A 20210-nucleotide genomic window follows, 5' to 3' on the forward strand; every position below is an offset into this window, starting at 1 on the left:
ATGTACTGTAAATGTAAGGTTTCTTCCAATATATTCTATTGATATATTTATATTTACTGTATCACCTTTATTTAATGTTATTGTTTCTGATTTTTTCCCCCCATTCTGTTTCTCTCTGTTACAATAAACCTACCATAAAAATGCTGCAGTGTTCATATCTTTGTAAGGGGGGTAAACGTAGAAAATCAACAGGGGATCAAATACTTATTTCCCCCACTGTACTGTACTGCCCTTGGAGGATGGGTGAGAATATGAAACCACATGGAAAAACATGTATTGCCTTTAATTATAACCATTTATTCTTTACCAAGACGTACATAGATGTGGGTGACTAGTTTTGACATGAACCGTATTTCTAGGCTTTTGCAGGCTTTGTTAAACCAAGACCTCAGGCCTCTCGTTTGCTATACGGGAAATGGGAGGAAAACAAAAGTGCTGTCTCTAAGAGTGGAGGTCGTTTGAGGATATAAAGGTAGTACAGGGCAAGATTTTCTCTTGAGAGCTCAACAAAAACTACAGCAATAGCATGGATGCTACACATATAGTAGTTTAAAATGTTTTTTAAAAATTAAGAGGATAAGAGAAAAGAAGAGAATAATTCACTTTTGATAGAAAAATTCAAATACTTCCCATTTATTTAAGTATTTTATGAACTGAAAACCATTTGTGGTCTTACCCTTTATTTGTATATAAAGCACACGCGCCCTGTGCTTCTCCAGGAACAATTCAGATACTTTGTTGTGAAAGTCTTATCACTTTCTGGTGAGCTTGGGTATATAATCCTCCATCCTGGCAGTCAAATTCATTCATTCAGCAGAGCATAAAAATATATTTCATGCATTTGACTTGCTGCTCTTCAGTCGGTGCTGCACTGCTGCTGTCCAAAAAAAACAAAAAAAAACGCTGGCTTTTCCTCTCTAGGAAGTCAAAAGCACTTTCCAGCTCATGCACGCCCCCACATCTTCAGGATGAAGAGAGTACTGCAGCACCTCCGCGTATGACATTTCTGTGTATTTTATTGTCCGATTAGCAAGAACAATGATGGGAAAGACGTTACACAGGCTGAAGAAAGCCATGGTGTATAATAAATGCTTCTGCAACGTTATACAAGTATTATTGGCGACATGCTGACAAACGGTGCCGTGATCCAAATCAGTGCACTCACTGAGAGCAACATTCCCACTAGCCTTCTGGAAACACTGGCATCAAGCATGCCCAAACCAGTTTTTGATGCAATTAAGAAGAATGGTGCTCATTAGTGAGACCTTTTTTGAAAATTCTATTTCTATTTTAGGGGGGTTTCTGGGTTTTTCAATCTATGGTCTTAAATGTTTGCTCAGCAGATTAACATTTTTGCATTTTGAAGCTTCACTTAGTAAATGTACACAGTAAATGTCAGTTCTTGTAATTTTTTTAATTGGTCTTAAAATTTTGATCAGGAGTGGAGATTGAAAGGACAACATCGCGAGTACAAGAGGCCGAAATGACTTTTCTCCGTAGGGTGGCTGGGCTCTCCCTGAGAGATAAGGTGAGAAGCACTGTCATCCGGGAGAAACTCGGAGAAGAACCGCTGCTCCTCCGTATTGAGAGGAGCCAGATGATGTGGCACGGGCATCTGGTGAGGATGTCTCCCAGACGCCTCTCCAGGGAGGTGTTCAGGGCACGTCCGACCTGTAGGAGGCCTAGGGGAAGACCCAGGACACGTTGGAGAAACTATGTCTCTCAACTGGCCTGGGAACGCCTCACAATCCGCGGGGAGGAGCTGGACGAAGTGGCTGGGGAGAGGGAAGTCTCGGATAAGATGAATGGATGGATGGATGGAGTGTATTTTGTATAAATAAATATTTGTGGAACAGAGATGACAATATATCCTGTGTCAAATTTCACCTACACTATAATCGGTCAACACAGCCAAAATATCTTAAAAAAAAAAAAAAGACCTCTTAGTTAACTTCTTAAGGGTTAACTCGGGCTGACATCAGATTTCCAGGTAACATCAGCTCACCTGTCAACCAGTCATATTCTGCAATGTTTTTTTTATGTATTTTGTCATTTTTAATACACATCAAACGTTAGGGTGAAAATATGCTTACATGGCAGCCCCAACATAGTAGAGCATTGATCAGCTTTGGCATGGGTAAGGCTGTAGAGGAACAGTAAGGAGGCAGCAAGTATTGATCAGTCACAAAAGAGAGAAGATGGCTTTCTACTATGATTCCATTTGTCATTTTAGGTGCCACAAAATCTCACTCGAAAGGGATGTCAGCTGTCATGCAAATGGCAGTAAAGGAAGAGATATACGCACACATACAGTACAATACACCACACATGCAAGGGACGTCTTGTAGTACAAGTGAACGGGCCATCAAGTACGCACCATCAAGTCATTTTGCAGTATATTTCCTGTTGGATGGTTGCCTCAAATGACTTAGTCGTGTAACTGTCTCCAACAAAAGCACATTCAAATTGTTAATGGCTCATTCTAAACACTTTGTTCTGTTCAAATTCACTTGAATGTGTTCCAAATAATCCTGGTATTGGATGGGTTCATGATTTTTATTGTAGATTTGCTACGGTAAAGGGGGTTGCACTGGAATATCAATTAAGCCGTTTTCTAGAACTGGTAATATATAACAAAAACATCTATTTAGTACCGTCTGTAAATATTTTCCCTGTTCTGATTCTGCCTTGTATTCATTTTCTTCCTGAAAAACTATGCAAAGGCTAGTATTGTTGATTTTTCTTCTGAAAAAAGCGTGTTGAAAACAGGAAAACAATACAATAACCTCTAACACCAAATTCCCCAAAGGTTGTACCATGCATAATTTGAACGCGGAATGAGGGCTCACTTTTTCTGCCCCGTTGTGTTGGAAAACAAACACAGCCTCCAACAAGTATTTCATAGGGCGCTGATGAGACAGCATGCATCATCATTCCTGGAAATAGTTTGTGGCGTACCCCAGGGGTCAATATTTGAACCAAAATGGTTTTTGTTTTTAAATTATACCTGTAAGACCACAGAAGTAAAGTTAGTATAATTAGCAGATGACAGTACTGGTGTTTGGGTTTATGGTTCCATAGAAGAGCTGTACCGGTCCACCGCCAAGAAGAGGGCAGGCAACATCCCTGCTGACCCCTCACACGCCGCCCACAAACTGTTCCAATTCCTCCCCTCTGGTAGGCAGTTGAGAGCACTGTTCACCAAACCAACCAGACACAAAAACAGTTTCTTCTCTCTGGCTGTCAAACTATTGAATACTTAACACACCCACACCCACCCACACACACACACACCCAGCCCCCACAAGCTGACCTGTATGTATGTACTGTATTTATGCATGTGCTACATTATGATGTATCCTCATTTATTATACAACCACTGCTATTTGCACCCGTGAGCTTTTGCACTACATATTGTTCTGGACATAACACTGAATTTGTAACATTGTAAATACCATCCTTCTAATTCTAATTATATATAATATTGTATGTAAATATGTATAGTATTCTTTCTTCTCCTTTATATGTAGACTTTATTTACTACTGTTGTACTTTGTAACAGAGTGATGTTAGACTGGAGTCAAATTCCTAGTGTGGTAACATACTTGGCAAATAAGACCGATCGTGATTGTGAATCTGGTTTCTAATATCATTTATCCCGAATCCATGAATTTATATTGTTCAATGAACACCGCAGTGTCTGATATCATTTATCACATATTAATTCATTTATATTGTTTGTATTATAAAACAAAAAACCCACAGTATCTGATAGAAATCATTTCATAGACACGGTAGAAAACTAACACAAGGGAAAGGTTCAGGGATCTCTGTGTGAAAAAGCCCAATATGGACAAGGTTTCCTAGCATGAGCACTACGGCAAGCAATCAGCAACCATAGTATAAGTTAACCACAAAGTCCAGAAGTAAATCAGCAGTGTGGACGGGTTTGTGGCAGTTGGGAGATGGGTTGCAGTGCAAGTGTTATCAGTTGGGGAAAAACAGCAGTAAACAATAGGGTTTGGGGGTTGACAAATGACCAAAAAAGCCCAAAGAACATCCTTCTGCAGTTGTGCATAATTACAAATGATTTCCATGCGTGAAAGATGAGATCTGCTAATGAGTCCAAAATAACCTGAGCTGTGCTCTATCACGGTGATTCAGACAAAAAGAAGGAGGCGACAGCCTCTGCAATTTATCCTAGTTGTGATGTGATATATATTCCTAACGAAGTCAATTAGAAGTGTGTAACATAGAATTCAGGCATTCCCGGAAAGCAAACTCGAGTGCACTCAGACGCATAAAACAAGGCATTTCCTTCTTGAGCGTTGGTTTCAATTGGGGTTAGTATCGGTTTGATTTGATTTGGGCTTTTGCCTGTTGTGTGAAAGCCACCATATATGAAAAGAGGCATCTGCTGGAGCTGAAAAACACTAGAGCATCCGTCTGGAGCATCTGCTGTGCTGACAGGTGGAATAAATCACTTGCTCCACTGCAGTCTTCCCCACGCAGAGCCAACACTTGTGTGGACTGCAGCAACCCTCAGCCGTGGGCATTGTGCCCTGCAGAATACTATGGAGGCACCGCAGAGAAGCTTTGCTTGGAAAACTGGTATGAGTCATTCTGATAAAGCACCCATCAAACTTTAAGAGTTTTTGTTTTTTTTCTCCACTGCATTGATTTAGTGATGCAACACAGGTTTTATGGTTCATTGTGTACTTTCCACAGAAATACATTACAAAAATGTGACTCTATATTATAATGACGCTTTTCCCATTGTGTCCCATTGTGTTAATTATTTTGAAATTATTACTATACTGATGATGTGCAATCACAGTGAACTGATACGGTTGTTAACCATATAGACATAATACAAAACGCCGTTAGTCTGAGCCAGGTTATTCTTTCATAATAAGATCTGTCTCCATGACAACAGAGAGCATATCTGGTTGAAAGAGCTATTTCTTCCCATTGACGGACAAGCTTGATGATTCAATACAGATCTGCTAACTGAATTTAGTTTTATTACTTGTAGGCACACCTATAGAATCTACAAAGATCCAGTACAATGCCGTATCAAGAGTCTTCCGTTCCAAAGACACGACAGTTTCAAGGCGAGGTCTACTGTCTTGTTGTAGTTTGCAGTAGTGTACTACTGTGCTTCACAATAATATCTACACTACTGAAGACTATAATATGAAAAAAAAGTATAAATACATTCAGTTCTGACTGGCAATCTCAAGATGGCAGATTTGATGCCGGTTAGAGGCAAAGGCTCTGTCAAGATGTTGCATTGGTCATGTCACTATCCGAGTCATTTTTCACCTTGGCATATGTGACTTGTCAGGATAATGTGACATAGGTTGTCATGCGTGACACTGCTGTCACTTTCTAGTCCCCATATGCGCCTGATATGCTATTTATAATACAGAAGTTGGTGATTTTATCTTACAAGAGCACGCCACGCATGGCTTTCTGTTGTATTTGCATTAGTATTTGATGTACCGAATGTATTTTATCAAGTAACATTGGGTTTTTTTCGACAGGTGCGAGTGCTTGCTTTCTACACTGTTACGTGGGGTGCCAAAAGTAAACCGTGGCACAGGCTTTTCTTGGATAAATATTACACTGTATGGATAAAAGTCTGACAACACACATTTGAACCAATTCATTAAGCAGTTAGAGATGAGGAAACTCAATAAAATGAATAAGTAACACATTGCCAAGGTGAAAACCAGGAATCACAACCACTAACCTTATGGAGCACACAATTAAATGGCAATAGATTCATCTTACCAAAGTTAATTCTTTTCGGTGTTGTTCAGTGTGGTCATGAAATTAAAAACTAAAGAGTTGCAGTGACCAATCAAAGTAGGTGTGTAGTAGTATTCTGGTCACAAGGCATCAGTAATGTTACATCGATGAGACATGTCATATTACATTACCTTAACACTGCATGGGGTCAGCCGTGGCATGTCCGACATTATAGTGTGAAAAAATGTCTCATTCTGTGTGGAAGTGGTACGTTTGTGGCTTCTTTCTTTGTCCTTCATCCCTACTCTGTTTGAAACACTTTAAGTTTAGAATTAGTAAATTGGAAAGGCAAACTAGTTACCTCGGTATCTTGTTATGTTAGCGTTGGCCATCTCTTTATGTCCCTGCAGTGATCCCGTAGTCTGCGCAATGTGGTGTAAACAAAGAATAATAGAAGTGTAAAGGTGACTATACGGGTGTTATTTCATGTCTACAAGGCTCTAATAATGTTAAAAAAAACATATTTAGAAAGTCATAGACATGTTTTCTACGCTCTAACTACGAGAATATTCCATTTATTAATATTGAATCCTACTTATTAAATGCACTTATCGCGGTCAGGTCTGCAATTAATTAATTGCGATTCTCATTCCACCCCATTTTTCGACTCTCAACTACTTCCACATTTCTCAACCAGATCAAACCATTCCAAATCAGAATGTTCAGCTCATTCAGGACATGTTGGCCACCTATTGAGTTCCCGAAAATTTTCCTTATTCCACGTTTTCCGTGACAACATTCCCATTGAAAATAAACTGGCAATTTTTAGTTCCACATTGGGCCACACGGTAGCCGAGTGGTTAGCATGTTGACGGGGTCGAATCTCCGCTTGGGCTGCGTGTGTGGGTTTTCTCCGGGTACTCCGGTTTCCCACATTCCAAAAACATGCATGTTAGGTTAATCGGAGACTCAAAATTGACCATAGTTATGAATGTGAGTGTGAATGGTTGTTTAACTATAAGTATGTCTGTATGTACGCCTCTCGCTCATAAGTCAGCTGGGATAGGCTCCAGCATACCCACGCAGTGAGGATAAGCGGCATAGAAAGTGGATGGATAGTTCCACATTTCCCAGTCGCTTCAAACCGCAACATGAAAACGTTTGGTACATTCAGACTAAGGTTTTTCCACATCTCCAAAATCCCCTAAAATTATTCATTTTCCAAACACAAATTCCCTTTGATCTTAAAAATCCTTACTACTTCTACATTTCTCAACCAACTCAAACCATTCCAACACCAAAACATTCAGCTCAAAATATTCAGGCTATTTTTGGCATTCCAATAAACGCCACCGCTGTTGTAACGTTTGAAATACTAATCTATTAGATTATTTTATTTTTAATGCCGTTACCCGACACTGCAGATGAGCAGAAATAAAAACGGGTGCACAAAACTGAATTACTTTACATGTACATTACACCAGAAGAGAATATGCTGCATGTGGTCCAGTCAGTTGGGCCACTTCAGTTTATTTCCGGATGCTCACTCGGGACTGATGCAGTCTGGCCATTTACTGTGTGCTTACTTCTTCCAGGCGAGGCGGGGAGGCCTGGCCATGCGTCTACAGTGAGGATCACCAGGGGAGTATCAGCATGACAGATAAGAGCCTGTGAGGCTGCTGTAAGTGCCTTCGACAGCAGGGGGAAAGAAAATAACATCGCTCAGTTGTTTCGCTTCCTCCATGTCATAGCTGGTTTAACCCAGAGATTCACACTGCATGGGGTCTTCAGACAAAACACTGAGACCTCAGCTCTTTTAACATGTACACTATTAATGTCTTGATATGTTGTCACAATGTTGTGGCCTGCCTTGATTCTCGGTGGGTTTAAAAGGTAAGAAAATGTGACAGCTGAGATCTGGTTAAGTGCTGTATAAAGCCTCAGTCATCACACATAGTGGAGCAGTGGGTTCGGAGCACCGCTTGAAAATGTTCTGCTGGGAAACATTCCACAAAGCAATGTTTCCCAGCCTTTATGGAGCCAAGGCCCATATTTTACATGAGAAAAATCTCATGCCACACCAACAAGTGTACAGTAAAATGACGTATTCTGTTGTATGAATGGTAGATGCACAGCTTAAAGCATTTAATTGGTCTGGCATAAATAGCTCCAGTCTCCAAAGCAGGAGTGCCCCCACTTTTTCAGCCTGCTAATTCCTCAATAGTTGTATACATAACCGGACTACCGGTAATATTTCTGTCAGAAAAGCTACGTAGCATTCATTAGACACACACTTCATGCATGACGTCCAGTTAGCATTTGCTATCAAACAAATTACAGCTATACAAGAAATGAAAATGGAAATAACAGTTTCACAAAAAAAAAAGTGTAGAAAACAGGCATTTCTATAGTGGAGTTCAGGACGCAAAGCAAAGCCGTGAAACAATTCCTTTTTTTTGTACATAACAAGCCACTACAAGCAAACAGATAACTTTTGTTGATATAGGCATTTTACCACTGTTTTAGTTTGTCCGAAATGAAAGTTGCATCTCCATTTGTAGCTTGAGACGTCTGTTCACCACTTACTCTTTGCTACGGGGGGAGCGAATCAGGAGGGAAGGTTAATGCCAGCTGACTGATGTCATATGACATCTACAAAGTGACGTTTATGCGATCGACGCACGCTACCTTATATCGACTGGTAGCTCGCGATCAACATAATGGGCGCTCCTGCTCTAAAGAATTGACAAGTCGTCAATGGGTGTCGAAGGTTAGACCCCTCGAAATGCAGAGACAGACGGCCAAGTGCAGAGAAAGTCTTTAATCGAGGTCGGGCAGGTGCAGGTACTTACAAGCATGGACGAGAAGGCAAAAAGGTAACCAAAAGTGACAGTGTAAAAAGGGCACCATGAAAGGAAAATAAAACAGTTAAGTAACTGTGGTCAACAGCAGGAAACATCAAACTATACTGTAGGTAACAGCAGAATGCCAAGGAATGAACAGACCTCGCCTGAGAAGCATTACACACCAAACTAGAAGCAAATCCAAAAAAAAAGAACACGGAACAGAACTGACACCAATCTCTGTTCTGCGAATCATGACAACATTAGGTATGCGCCTGTCCAATATAATAGGACCCAAAAGGTTACAACACTCAGGTTACGACGGACTGTTAAAGTTGCTTTCCCCTGTACCATCTTCCTCAAGTGCATTGGAAACGCAAACGCTCCCTCTATTCAATCAGCTGCCAAGTCTCCAAAACATTACCATTAACAGCTGTGGCTCAAGATGGCAGAGTCTGCTTTTGAAGTATCATGAGTGGTCGTCATCCAGCAGCTTTATCCACCTCTGTATGCGCTTTAAAATGTTTGTGGCACATGAGTTGCGAAACTCGCATGTGTTACGCTTGTTTGTGCCTTACTTGTATTACAACTAGGGCTGTCGGACAATTATAATAATTAATCATGATTAATCGTATCCATAGTTAACTCAATCACAGAAAGAAAGAAGTTTTTTCTCTTTGTGGTAAATTATTTGATACGAATCTACGGTAAATACATGGTTAAAAAAACAATAAACAGAACGATTCCATACGGTGAACAAACGATACAATTTGATTCAATGCGATTCAAAGGTTTTGTTGATGTAGACATTAATCTTACGTACATAAAAATGGATCAAATTTAAAGTATTCAAAGTATTTACAAATGTGTAAAAGAGCACATCATGTCCCCAACCACTAGGCCACGGGAAAAATTCAGATGCAATGAATGGAAAAAAACAACAACAAAAATGTAAATAACTACATCAAATTTTATGTAAAGGGATCTCAATTTTGAAAATATGGGCCATTATTTTATTTAAAAATTAATATACAGTTTGAAATCCCACAATTTTTGCATGTTTAATGCGAGCGGCGACTTATCCCACTTTGTTCGACGGTCCTTGAACGCACCATCTAGCTTTCTCCCACGCTGCACAGATACAGACTACTATACTGTATTTTTACCCTTTTCCCTTCACCTCATATTTGGTCCCAAATGCTAATACTATGTGGGAATGCATAAAGGTAAGATTTAATGACCTTATCGAGTTCTAATGTGCATATTTGTGTGGTGCATCTCTTTGAAAGACTCCAGGCTCATACTGGTGGATGGTGCGTCTGTATTCATTTAGTGCTTTTTATTTCATGTTGTTTCTGTCATAGTTTTACACAATACGTACGAAATAAGATCAATGCAATCGCTTTAATGTACTTTTTTTTTTTGCTGGTGTGTTGAAAATCTTTCCCGGTGACTAGCTAGCGCCTTGATAATGCTATTTACATCCATTCTTGTCTTCAGTCATGGTCACATTGACAAAAGCCCCCCAATAGCTATCCTTGGCTATGCCTGCCAGTAACTAGCAGCTCATTACCCAAATTTTTTTCGCAGTTCAAAACAAAACAAAAATAAGCTGAGAGACGGCTTGCATGTAAGAAACACTTATTTGGGACACTCCTATGCCAAGGTATGACAATAAAAACAATACTTCAGTACCTTCTCACTTCTCTCTGGCAGTCGACGTGCTCCGTCACAAGTCAACTCAGAGCGACAGTTGATACAAATAACTTTGGTCTTGTTGCGCGAGCCATCTGCCACGGCTTTGTATCTAAACTTACCATTCAAAATACCCTTTTCTTTGTCCATTTCTGCGCAATATTTGTTCCCCTTTGTGGCCTCGCATCCATCACTGTGTATCCTCAAACTACGGTGTGGGCCGACAGGTAAACAGTGTGTGCGCACGTCAAAGAAAAAAATTCAAGATTCAAGAGTTTTATTGTCATATGCACGGTAAAACAGTTCTGCTTTGCAATGAAATTCTTGTTCTGTTCATTCTCCCAGCAGAAAGAAAGAAAGAAAAACACAAGAAAATGAATAAGTAATAAATTAATAACAATAAATTAAGCAACAACAACAGAAGAGACATTAGCTTTTCCAAAATGGGGACTTGGATGAGCCTTCAAAGCACCTTTCATCTTGCTGTAGACTTGGTACAGGATGCTATTTGCCCTTGTGGGAAAGCTTAAGCTCGTGGGAAAATAATGCCATTAAAGGAAAGAATCAGCTTTGCCAACCCTAATTACAACATTGGTTCTGCATTGGTTGTGGAATATTCATATTAATAAATGAGTAGTTAGAGACCTTGCAAATAACAGCTGAATTGTAGTTTATATGGTAACGGGCCACAGAAACGTTTCCTTGATAAACTTTTACACAGCTAAGAGTTCATGGTGTAGTTTGTAGCGTGCATCATCCCTTCATCATGCTTGAACCAACAAGCAACCCAAACATTGCCAACAATCACAAATAATGTTTTCCCAATTTGTGTTAACAGTACACTTGCACTGGTATGAAGGCACATTTTTGACGTGCATGAGATCTCATGAGAATGTACCTAATGAGGTGTAGAGTGCGAGTATGAAATCTCCAGCCCTCTCTGATTGCTCAGTGTACTTTATTATAAAAATCCATATCGAATATCCTGTGTACATATAGTAAACCAACGCTGCACTCACCAGCTGAGTGTGCACGTGGCCAAACCCTTCAAAACGGACTGATAGGCATCACCTATTCGAGTCCTATGGCTGTCCAGTCGAGGCAAGCTGAGGCAGCCACGGGAAATTGCTTGGTGCTGCTCATTTGTACAGCTTCGCTATCGAGTCAGCTTGTTGAACCATTCAAATGGCTTCTGCAGTCCAATTCACTGGATGTGTGGGACCTCGCACAGACTGCCACTCCACGCTGCGAACCCAAATTTGTTTGTGATAGAACAAATGATATACAAGGTTTCCATACATAGGAAAAATAACATTCACATTGGATAATAGTTTTATTGATATATTTTATTTATTTATTTGTATTATATAATTTATGTCTCGTATTTACACCTGATACACCATGGCCTTATGCATTTTCCTAGCCAATACCTAATTAAGTGGTGGTTTGCCAAAAACATGACATTACCGAACATTGCAGGAACATTACTCACCCCTGGTAACCAGCACATAGCATCGCGTTTTTGAATGCATCTTCTGAATGTCTTATATTTCAGTTCATTTAGCCATTTTTCCTGTTTGGAAATGCTTAGTCAAAAAATATGTGCTTAAATATGCACATTTATTGGCTAACAATAGGCCGTATTCAACCACGAAACAGCATGATTTATTAATTCATATGTGTTTGAAAACCCGTGATCAAATGAAGCCGCAAAATTTGAAAGCTGATGTGGCGAGGGACTACTGTCATAGAATTGTATTATTATTTATTATACTATCAAGGAGGAGCTTCCCGTATTTACACCTACATTTTGATAAATTACGTTCATATATTTCTTCTACATAAGAATAAGAATAAGACAGGGTGACCATATTTTGATGACTGAAAACCAGGATAATGAAGTGCCTTATAATTTCGAGACATTATAGAAAATTGTCATATTCCAAAATACTATCTATAGCCAAACACACAAATTCCGATGGAAAAAACTTCCAAAAATGTTCAAAGACAGAACACACAGAAAACCTGAGGCCAAATGTTCACTTTTGGAACGTAACCAGTATTTGTGAGGTAAAATGTGTCCTCTAAAGCTGATAACTTGGGCATTTGAACTGCCATTTTGCACGACGTCCCCAATTTTACGAGACCTCAACTCGGCGAGCGTCAGAGGATTAGCTCCGTGCATGTGTTTGTCTTTTTATTTGACTTTTTGCGTCTTTTTGACAGCAGTAATTCAGAAAGCCGCCCACAGAGCAGCCTCTCAGGGATTATGTCACATGCAAGCAAAGTGCCCTAATGCCGCACAGTTCAATGGCACAGTGAAAAACAATGACAACCACGACATTTTCATGACTTTCTAAAAAAAAAAAAAAAAAAAAAAAAAAAAAAAAAAAAAAAAAAAGCAAAAATAAAAAACAGGACGGCCAGGAGAGGAAGTGAAAACAGGACATGTCCTGGGAAAACAGGAAGTTTGGTCACCTTAAGATAAGATTGATCCAAATATCAAAATTATCGATGACTGATATTTTTCAGTTCTCTTTGATGTTTATTTTCCCCAATGTGTGTTTTTGTTGTTGTGCTGATCACACTGAGGCCAACAATCCAAAAGCTGTGAATGAGCCGATAGCAGTTTTAGCTTTTGTATATTTATTTTGCACTATTGACTTTATTTTGCTTAAACTATCGTATGGAATACAAATGGTAAACTGGTAGTATTGTGTTGATCTTATTACATTGTCTTATATTTTTGCATTTATATATTGTTAAATTGTTTACAAATGCGTTTGTTGATAAAAATCCTTGCCTGTTTGAGTCTGATTATAATCACGATCAACAAATTTTTAAAAAAATCATTCACAGAAGTTGAAAATTTGAAAGTAAAAAGTATTAGCATCAGTATTAATACCGGCAATACTGGCCCTGTTTTTAAGTGGTATCAAAATTTGCAGTCCAAAACACACAGCACCCCGTCCCTCCATCCTCCCCTGGAGTATAATTATGTCAAATGGGCTCCCTGTTAAGTGTGCCTGTCATTAAATTGTCTCCACAGGGAAAGCGACAATAACATTGATGATTAAAAGTTACATAAAAAATAATTTGCCAGTGTAAATTAATTTAATTGCATGTAGTCAATGTGGGAGGACTATCACCACATTATGCAGAACATATCAGTGAATTAATTACTTTGTTCTGTGTATTTCATCTTCTTAATGTGAAATTTTAATGTTTGGTAAGATCTTTTTTTTTTGTTTTTTTGGTCGCGCACAAATAGCAGTTTTTATTCTACCCGGTCTGTCTTCCATATCAGGCCTGGCAGAAGATGCAGGGGTGGACAGAAAACACAGTTTTTGGGAGGATTTGGGACATTTCCATTGAATCATAACAAGTGCCAAGTGCAGTTGTTTCGCCAAACACTTGTCACAGGCCTCCCACTTTCAGCCTGTTCAGTTTAATCATCTCTAATACCCTCAAAGTGATGAGGGAGACAACCTTGCTAATGCCGAGTCAGATTTGGTAATAAATCACCTGCCAATCATACTTGAGCCAACTTGTCATTGGAGAGTGGGGGTAGCCTCCAAAGATTAACTTCCTCTTTTATTTAGGGAAAAAGTTGTTTGATTTCCAATGAACTGCTGATGGAATTCAAATAGATAAAAGGATGCAGGCCTTTGTGGGCCTCATTTATCATTTGATGCACTGCACAGTGGAATCGGTCCCGTTTATGTCGACAACCAACTCATCAAGACTTGATCCACGGTGTTCTTTTTATGGCTTTAGTCAATGTCGACATACATGTTCGACCGCTTTCGCCACCATAAAAATTGAGACTCAAAAGGGGTCATTTCTATGAAAAATTGGTCTGTTTATGTCGACGTGTGAAACAACAACAATAACATAACTACTGACTAGTTACACAGCATTATTAGTATTAACCTGGATTCTACCACAGCAACTTAAGCAGGAATTACAGTACATCCCGACGTACGTGTTACCGCACTCACGGGCTCCGCAATTTTTGGGAAATTTGATTTTTTTTCGATTGTTAGCCACCGGAAGGAAGATTTGCACGTCCGAAAGCTTTATTGTCATTGTAGTCAAAACACACAACAAAATTACCGCAGTAGCTTTGTCAGATAAGAGTATAAAATATATAAAAAGAGTGGTATCAAATCAAAAATGTGCACAGATAGAGAAAAACAACAAAAAAAATCATATATCGCCATTCTCCTTATGTCTGCGGTGAAAGTGGAAGCAATAGGCGGTTTCAATTTCGGCTATGTCAACAACAGCTTATGCCGATGTCAGTCAGCCAGCTTGAGGGGTGTCGACAAACGAGTCCCATTGTATACATTGTACAAGTATGTCTCAGCTGGCCTAGTTTAGATCCTGCACACACACTCCCACACGCACAGAGAGCTAAGATGAGTTGTTTCCCCCCAATGCAGCAGAGGCACACAGCCTGACTTCACATGCCACTTATCGGACAGCCGTTGTGGAATCACACTATTTGTGTGTGTGCGTTTGAGTTGTATGTCTCCTCCCAGATTAGTCGTGTTAGTTTCCTGCCTTCCGGCTTTCACGCCAACAGGAAATAAGTTAAAAACCATAAGTCTAAAAAAAAAACTATTCAAATATTCAGTTTCAACCCAAGATGAGTTGACCAATTTGTTGTGAACACACCAATTCCCCTTTTTCCGTTTTGCATCTGACTAGTCCGTATCCTTGCAAGGCCTGCTGCAGTCATTCATGCAGCGTTAGACATGCCTAATGCATTATTCCACAGATGTTAAGGTGTTGTTGGAGGAGGACTCTGTCACGTTGAATCATCTGATGAGGATGAATCAGAGCATGAATCAGTCCACCGTCTTTACACCAGACTGAAATGACTTCTGACTTGTTTCAAAGGATTCATCTAACCATGTTAATTTGGTCATGCGTTGAATTATCTACACATTGTGCTATGCTCACGTAACACAATTTTGACTCCTGGTTGCACAAAAAAACGACAAAAGTGATACACATTTACTGGATAAAAAGGTATCTCGATAAACGTACCAATGAAGTAACTAACAGTTAACAAAAATATACAAGACAGCACTTTTGTTTTCGCTCACGTCTTTCTTGAGCGGAACTCAAAGATCTAAAACTTCCACATTTATGTACATAAAAGGCCTATTTCTCCCAGATATTGTTCACCGGTCTGTATACAGTATGTCTGCTTTACTGAGCGCTTCTGCTCTGCCGAGATAACCCATCCGCAAACAGTGTTCCCTCGTTTATCGCGGGAGATATTTTCCCAAAATAGCCCACAATAAGTGAAATCCGCCGAGTAGCCAACTACATATTTTTGTACAATTATTTAACATTTTAAGGCTGTAAAACCACTCATCATACACTTTATACACTTCTCTCAGACAGGCATTAACGTTTGATCACATTCCTCTCTTGCTTAAACACTCTCAAAGTTCAAATATCATTTGAATTTTAATGACCAATTTACGAGATTGGACACAAGAAATTAAGTGACTCGGGAATATTTCACTCCTCTGATCGTGGCTTGCCCTGGCGCCGTTAGGGTGTCGGGTTTTTGTTTCCTTGTTAAAACATATTTCTCCTCGTCCTCCATGGACCAAAGATTAATTCACAGGATTCCAGGCGCCCTATAGCCGCGTAACTTCTGCCTTCATTCAGCATGTATGATCATTAGCAGCTATCGATCACACAACATGAAACAGGCAGTCCTGCATGAAGGAGATTGATTGACAATGGTCTACAGCCAAGTTCTCCCTTAGCCAATCAGGACTGTTGTGGCTCTATGTTTACTGAGACAACTGGACAGTCTTCAACTCTCACACGAGTACACAACACCCTCTACTGGCAGCAGTAGTAAATACAATAACAGACAACATGTAACAGAGCACCGATAGAGCACTCTTATACAACACAGGGACGCCGCAGAACGCAATGCGCATTCATACGCTGTTAAAGAAAAACCTGTAAAATTGCACTTAAAAAAAAGAATCGGTGAAAAAGCAAATTCGCGAAAGGTGAAATGGAAATGGTAGATGTAGCATCATTATTACACAGGTGTGCCTTAGGCTGGCCACAATAAAAGACCACCATTTTCCTCATGCAGTGCAACACATCTCCGTTGCATAGAGTTGATCAGGTTGATGATTGCGTTTTTCTATTTAATTTTTATATTTCCTATTTCTATATTCTTTTTGGATTGCATAACCTTGCGGTAAAAAGTGGCCGCATTGTCTTCAAATCCGAATATTTATTTTTTATTTACTTTGTCTTATTTATTGTTATTATCATACATAATATTATCTATTTATTTGTTGGTGGTGGTCTCCTGAGATTATCGGTATTTGAAGTTATTATGTGTATGATACTGTCAATGCATTTATTGTCAAATAATTGTATCAAAAAATCGAATATTGATCCATTGAGCTCAGTATTGTAGTTAGTTTCTCCTATTTGGTCTGCGTTTTCCAAATAAAAGTTACTTTCAAGTTTTTAAAGTCCCGTAATAATCCCATGTCAGTATTAGCTTGCTAGATAACAGACATGTAATCATTTATGATTACAGGGGTTCACTTGTTGCATTCGCTGGCAGTAGACAAAACTTGATGGCAAATAGTGGAAATGGATTTTTGTCCCAAATACACATGACTAATCTGGAAAGCTGTTGACGGGCTTTTATTCCACGTACCGCTGCCACCGGCAGCCATGTGTGTGAAAGCATGTGTTTTACTCAGTCGGTAACAATCTGTCACACTTGGTTGTCTCCCACTTTGAAAAATGTGACAGTTCCATTGCACTGGGTTGTAATTGGATTCTATTTGCCAGGAAATAATGGCTGGCACTTTGAACGCCTGAGAGTTTTTAAAAAGCTTTCCTCTCATTGGCCATTTGGACTGTCAGTCAGCACAATTTGCAGCTTGTCTGGAAGATGAATGTGTTTTGTTTTTTGGAAGAAGACGAAGAAAAACTAGAATGGAATTCAGAAGACCGCACACTTCCCCCAAGGCCCATAATAATAATAATAATAATAATAATAATAGTTAACATGTTGGCCACACAGTCAGGAGATCTGGAAGATCTGGGTTCGAATCTCTGTTGGACATCTCCGTGTGGAGTTTTTATGTTCTCCCATGCACCTGTGCATGCGTGGGTTTTCTCCAGGTATTCCGGTTTCCTCACTCATTCCAAAAACATGCATGTTAGGTTCATTGGCGTCTCTAAATTGTCCATAGGTATGAATGTGAGTGTGAATGGTTGTTTGTCTATATGTGCCCTGCGACTGACTGGTGACCAATCCATGGTGTACCCCGTCTCTGACCCAAAGTCAGCTGGGATAGGCTCCAGCATACCCCCACAACCCTAGTGAGGACAAGCGACATAGAAAATGAATGAATGAATCCCACGAACGCCACATCTAAAGTGATAAAAGACACATGTAACAACAAGCCATGATGGTCATACACACTCACACTACTCACTTTTTACAGTGTACTTGCCTCGCTTCTTCTTGCCCTTAGATGACCCTTAATGATGCTAGCATGTCACTCCTGATACAGTGCCTCCGCATCCTGTGCATCCACGGTGCTTCACTTGCGCCACATTCTGTCATGTTATAACATTATTCCAAAATGGAATTAATTTGTGTTTTCCTCAAAATTCTGCAAACACCCCATAATGAAAACATGAATAAAAAATAAATAAATAAATGCACCTGAGATAAATGTTTAGCTTCATGGCAAAGGCTGTGAATACGTGTTTACATATGATGTCTGTTTTTTATGTGGAAAAAATGAAGTGCTGTAAATACTTCTGAATGGACTGCATCAACTGAAGGATTACCAATTACCAGACCCCTCAAATTTTGTTCCGAATGCACTTTATATACTATTTCAATTGCTTCTAATTAGGAAATTGTATTAAAAATTGAAAGAAATCAAAGGTTGCGCAGTCTTCACAAATGGATTATATTCAATTTCAAATGTCCCACTGTAGGGTCCATACCCTAAAATTGCACTGTGGCGCAGCACACAGTCCTGAAGGAGAATATAAAAACGATTGGTTTTGCTTTCAGTACTATAAAAAGCAGAAGTCCTAGACGGTGTTCCCAGTATCACCACTGCAGCAACTACCATTGCAAGTTAATCTTTTATACAGTGACACAATGTGATCGAACATCTGTGCGTTTATGACTTTTCACAGTACGGGGCCAGTGGGAGGTTGGTGTGAGAGCATGAATTTGTAATAGCGGGCGCCTGAAGGTAGACACAGTGGTATATGTGATTTTTTTTAGATCAGCTCTCAGTGGACTGCTTTAGAGCAGCTGTCTGTGTTGGCCTCACTTCATTGGCTATCCCAAGTCACAGTGTGTTGGCCCACACCAACTGTGGAGCATCCAGTGTATAAACAGCCATGACCTGCATATTCAGGTCAACGGCGGTAGCCTGTTTGATACAAACCACCAGGAATGAACATCTGCCACTGCTTTCCAGAATTGAGCCTATGGCACACTTGGGTACTAAAAAGGGGTCAAGGGTATAAAAGACTAACTCAAATTGCCGTACAATTGACATGCTTTACACAAACTAATGATAGATCAATTTTGTCACAACAGTAATTCTCAATCTTTGTAGTACCAGCTAAAAATATGTTGCTTTGCAAGTATGATCGTTTTTACACCTTTTCAGCCACTTTTCTTAATAAATGTAATCATATTTTCTGTCACCGAGTACCCCAAGATGGAGGCCATGTGCCACCAGTGGCACCTGTGCCACAGAACAGTAAACATGAATAAGAAAAGCCCTTCATCAACTTACAGCAGGGGTCTCCGAAACTTTTACAGAAATCAGTTATGACTCGCATGCATTATTTGTGACAAACTGTGTTATTTAGCGTCAAATATTACTCACACATGTCCATATATGCTATAAATATGTTGTTTTGTTAAATAAAAAGTCGGACTGATGTCGACATAACCAAAACTAACCATTGCTCGCACATTTATGTGCAATAATAAAGCATTTTGATAAAATTATCTGATTGTATTTACAATTGTATACAGCATATGAATGCTGTTACAGGCCGACCCTGGCCCTTTAAGAAGAATTGCTTTGGGAAGTTGAGTGTCTATCTCTTCCCTCTCTCGTCTGTCTGCATTGGTTTCTGCGTCCTGATTGGCTGTAGACCATTGTCAATCAATCTCCCCCTCTTGCCATCCTGCCATGTCTCCTGTGTCATGGCTAGCTTGTAAATGAATCTTCGGTTTGTCTGCAGCAACATGTTTTAACAAGGATACAAAAACGCTACAGTACAGGGGAACGCCCCCAGGACGAAAGGGCGTGGTCAAAGGAGTGAAATATGTGTGAGTGACTTAATAATTTCTTGTGTTGTGTTGATCATTAAAATTCAAACGAAGCTTTGAACTTTTTGAGAGTGTTTAAACGAGAGAAATGTCAGAAAATGTTATTGCCTGTCTGAGAAAAGTGTATCTAGTGTATGGCGAGGGGTTTTACAGCCTTAAAACATATTTAATAATTGTAAAGAATTAAAGTTGGCTACTTCGCAAATTTCACTTGTTGCGGGTCCAACATGTCCAACATGACAGTGAAAAGAAGTTCTCCTCCCATTCTGTGTGGAAGTAGTACAGTTTTGGCTTCTTCCCCACTCCGTTTGAAACCCTTTAGGTTTAGAATAAATACATTTGACAACTAGTTAGCTTGGCAGCATGCTATGTTTAAGGCGGCGGCCGCCTTGTGTCCCTGCAGTGATTCCGTAGCCTGCGCATTACAGTTGAGCAATGTGTTGTAAACAAAGAATAATAGGAGTGTAAACGTGCCTATAGAGGTGTTATTTCATGTATACAGGGTTCTAATACTGGTCAAAATCCTATTT

The sequence above is a fragment of the Dunckerocampus dactyliophorus genome, chromosome 15 (assembly GCF_027744805.1).
Source record: "Dunckerocampus dactyliophorus isolate RoL2022-P2 chromosome 15, RoL_Ddac_1.1, whole genome shotgun sequence".
NCBI classification, from domain to species: domain Eukaryota; kingdom Metazoa; phylum Chordata; class Actinopteri; order Syngnathiformes; family Syngnathidae; genus Dunckerocampus; species Dunckerocampus dactyliophorus.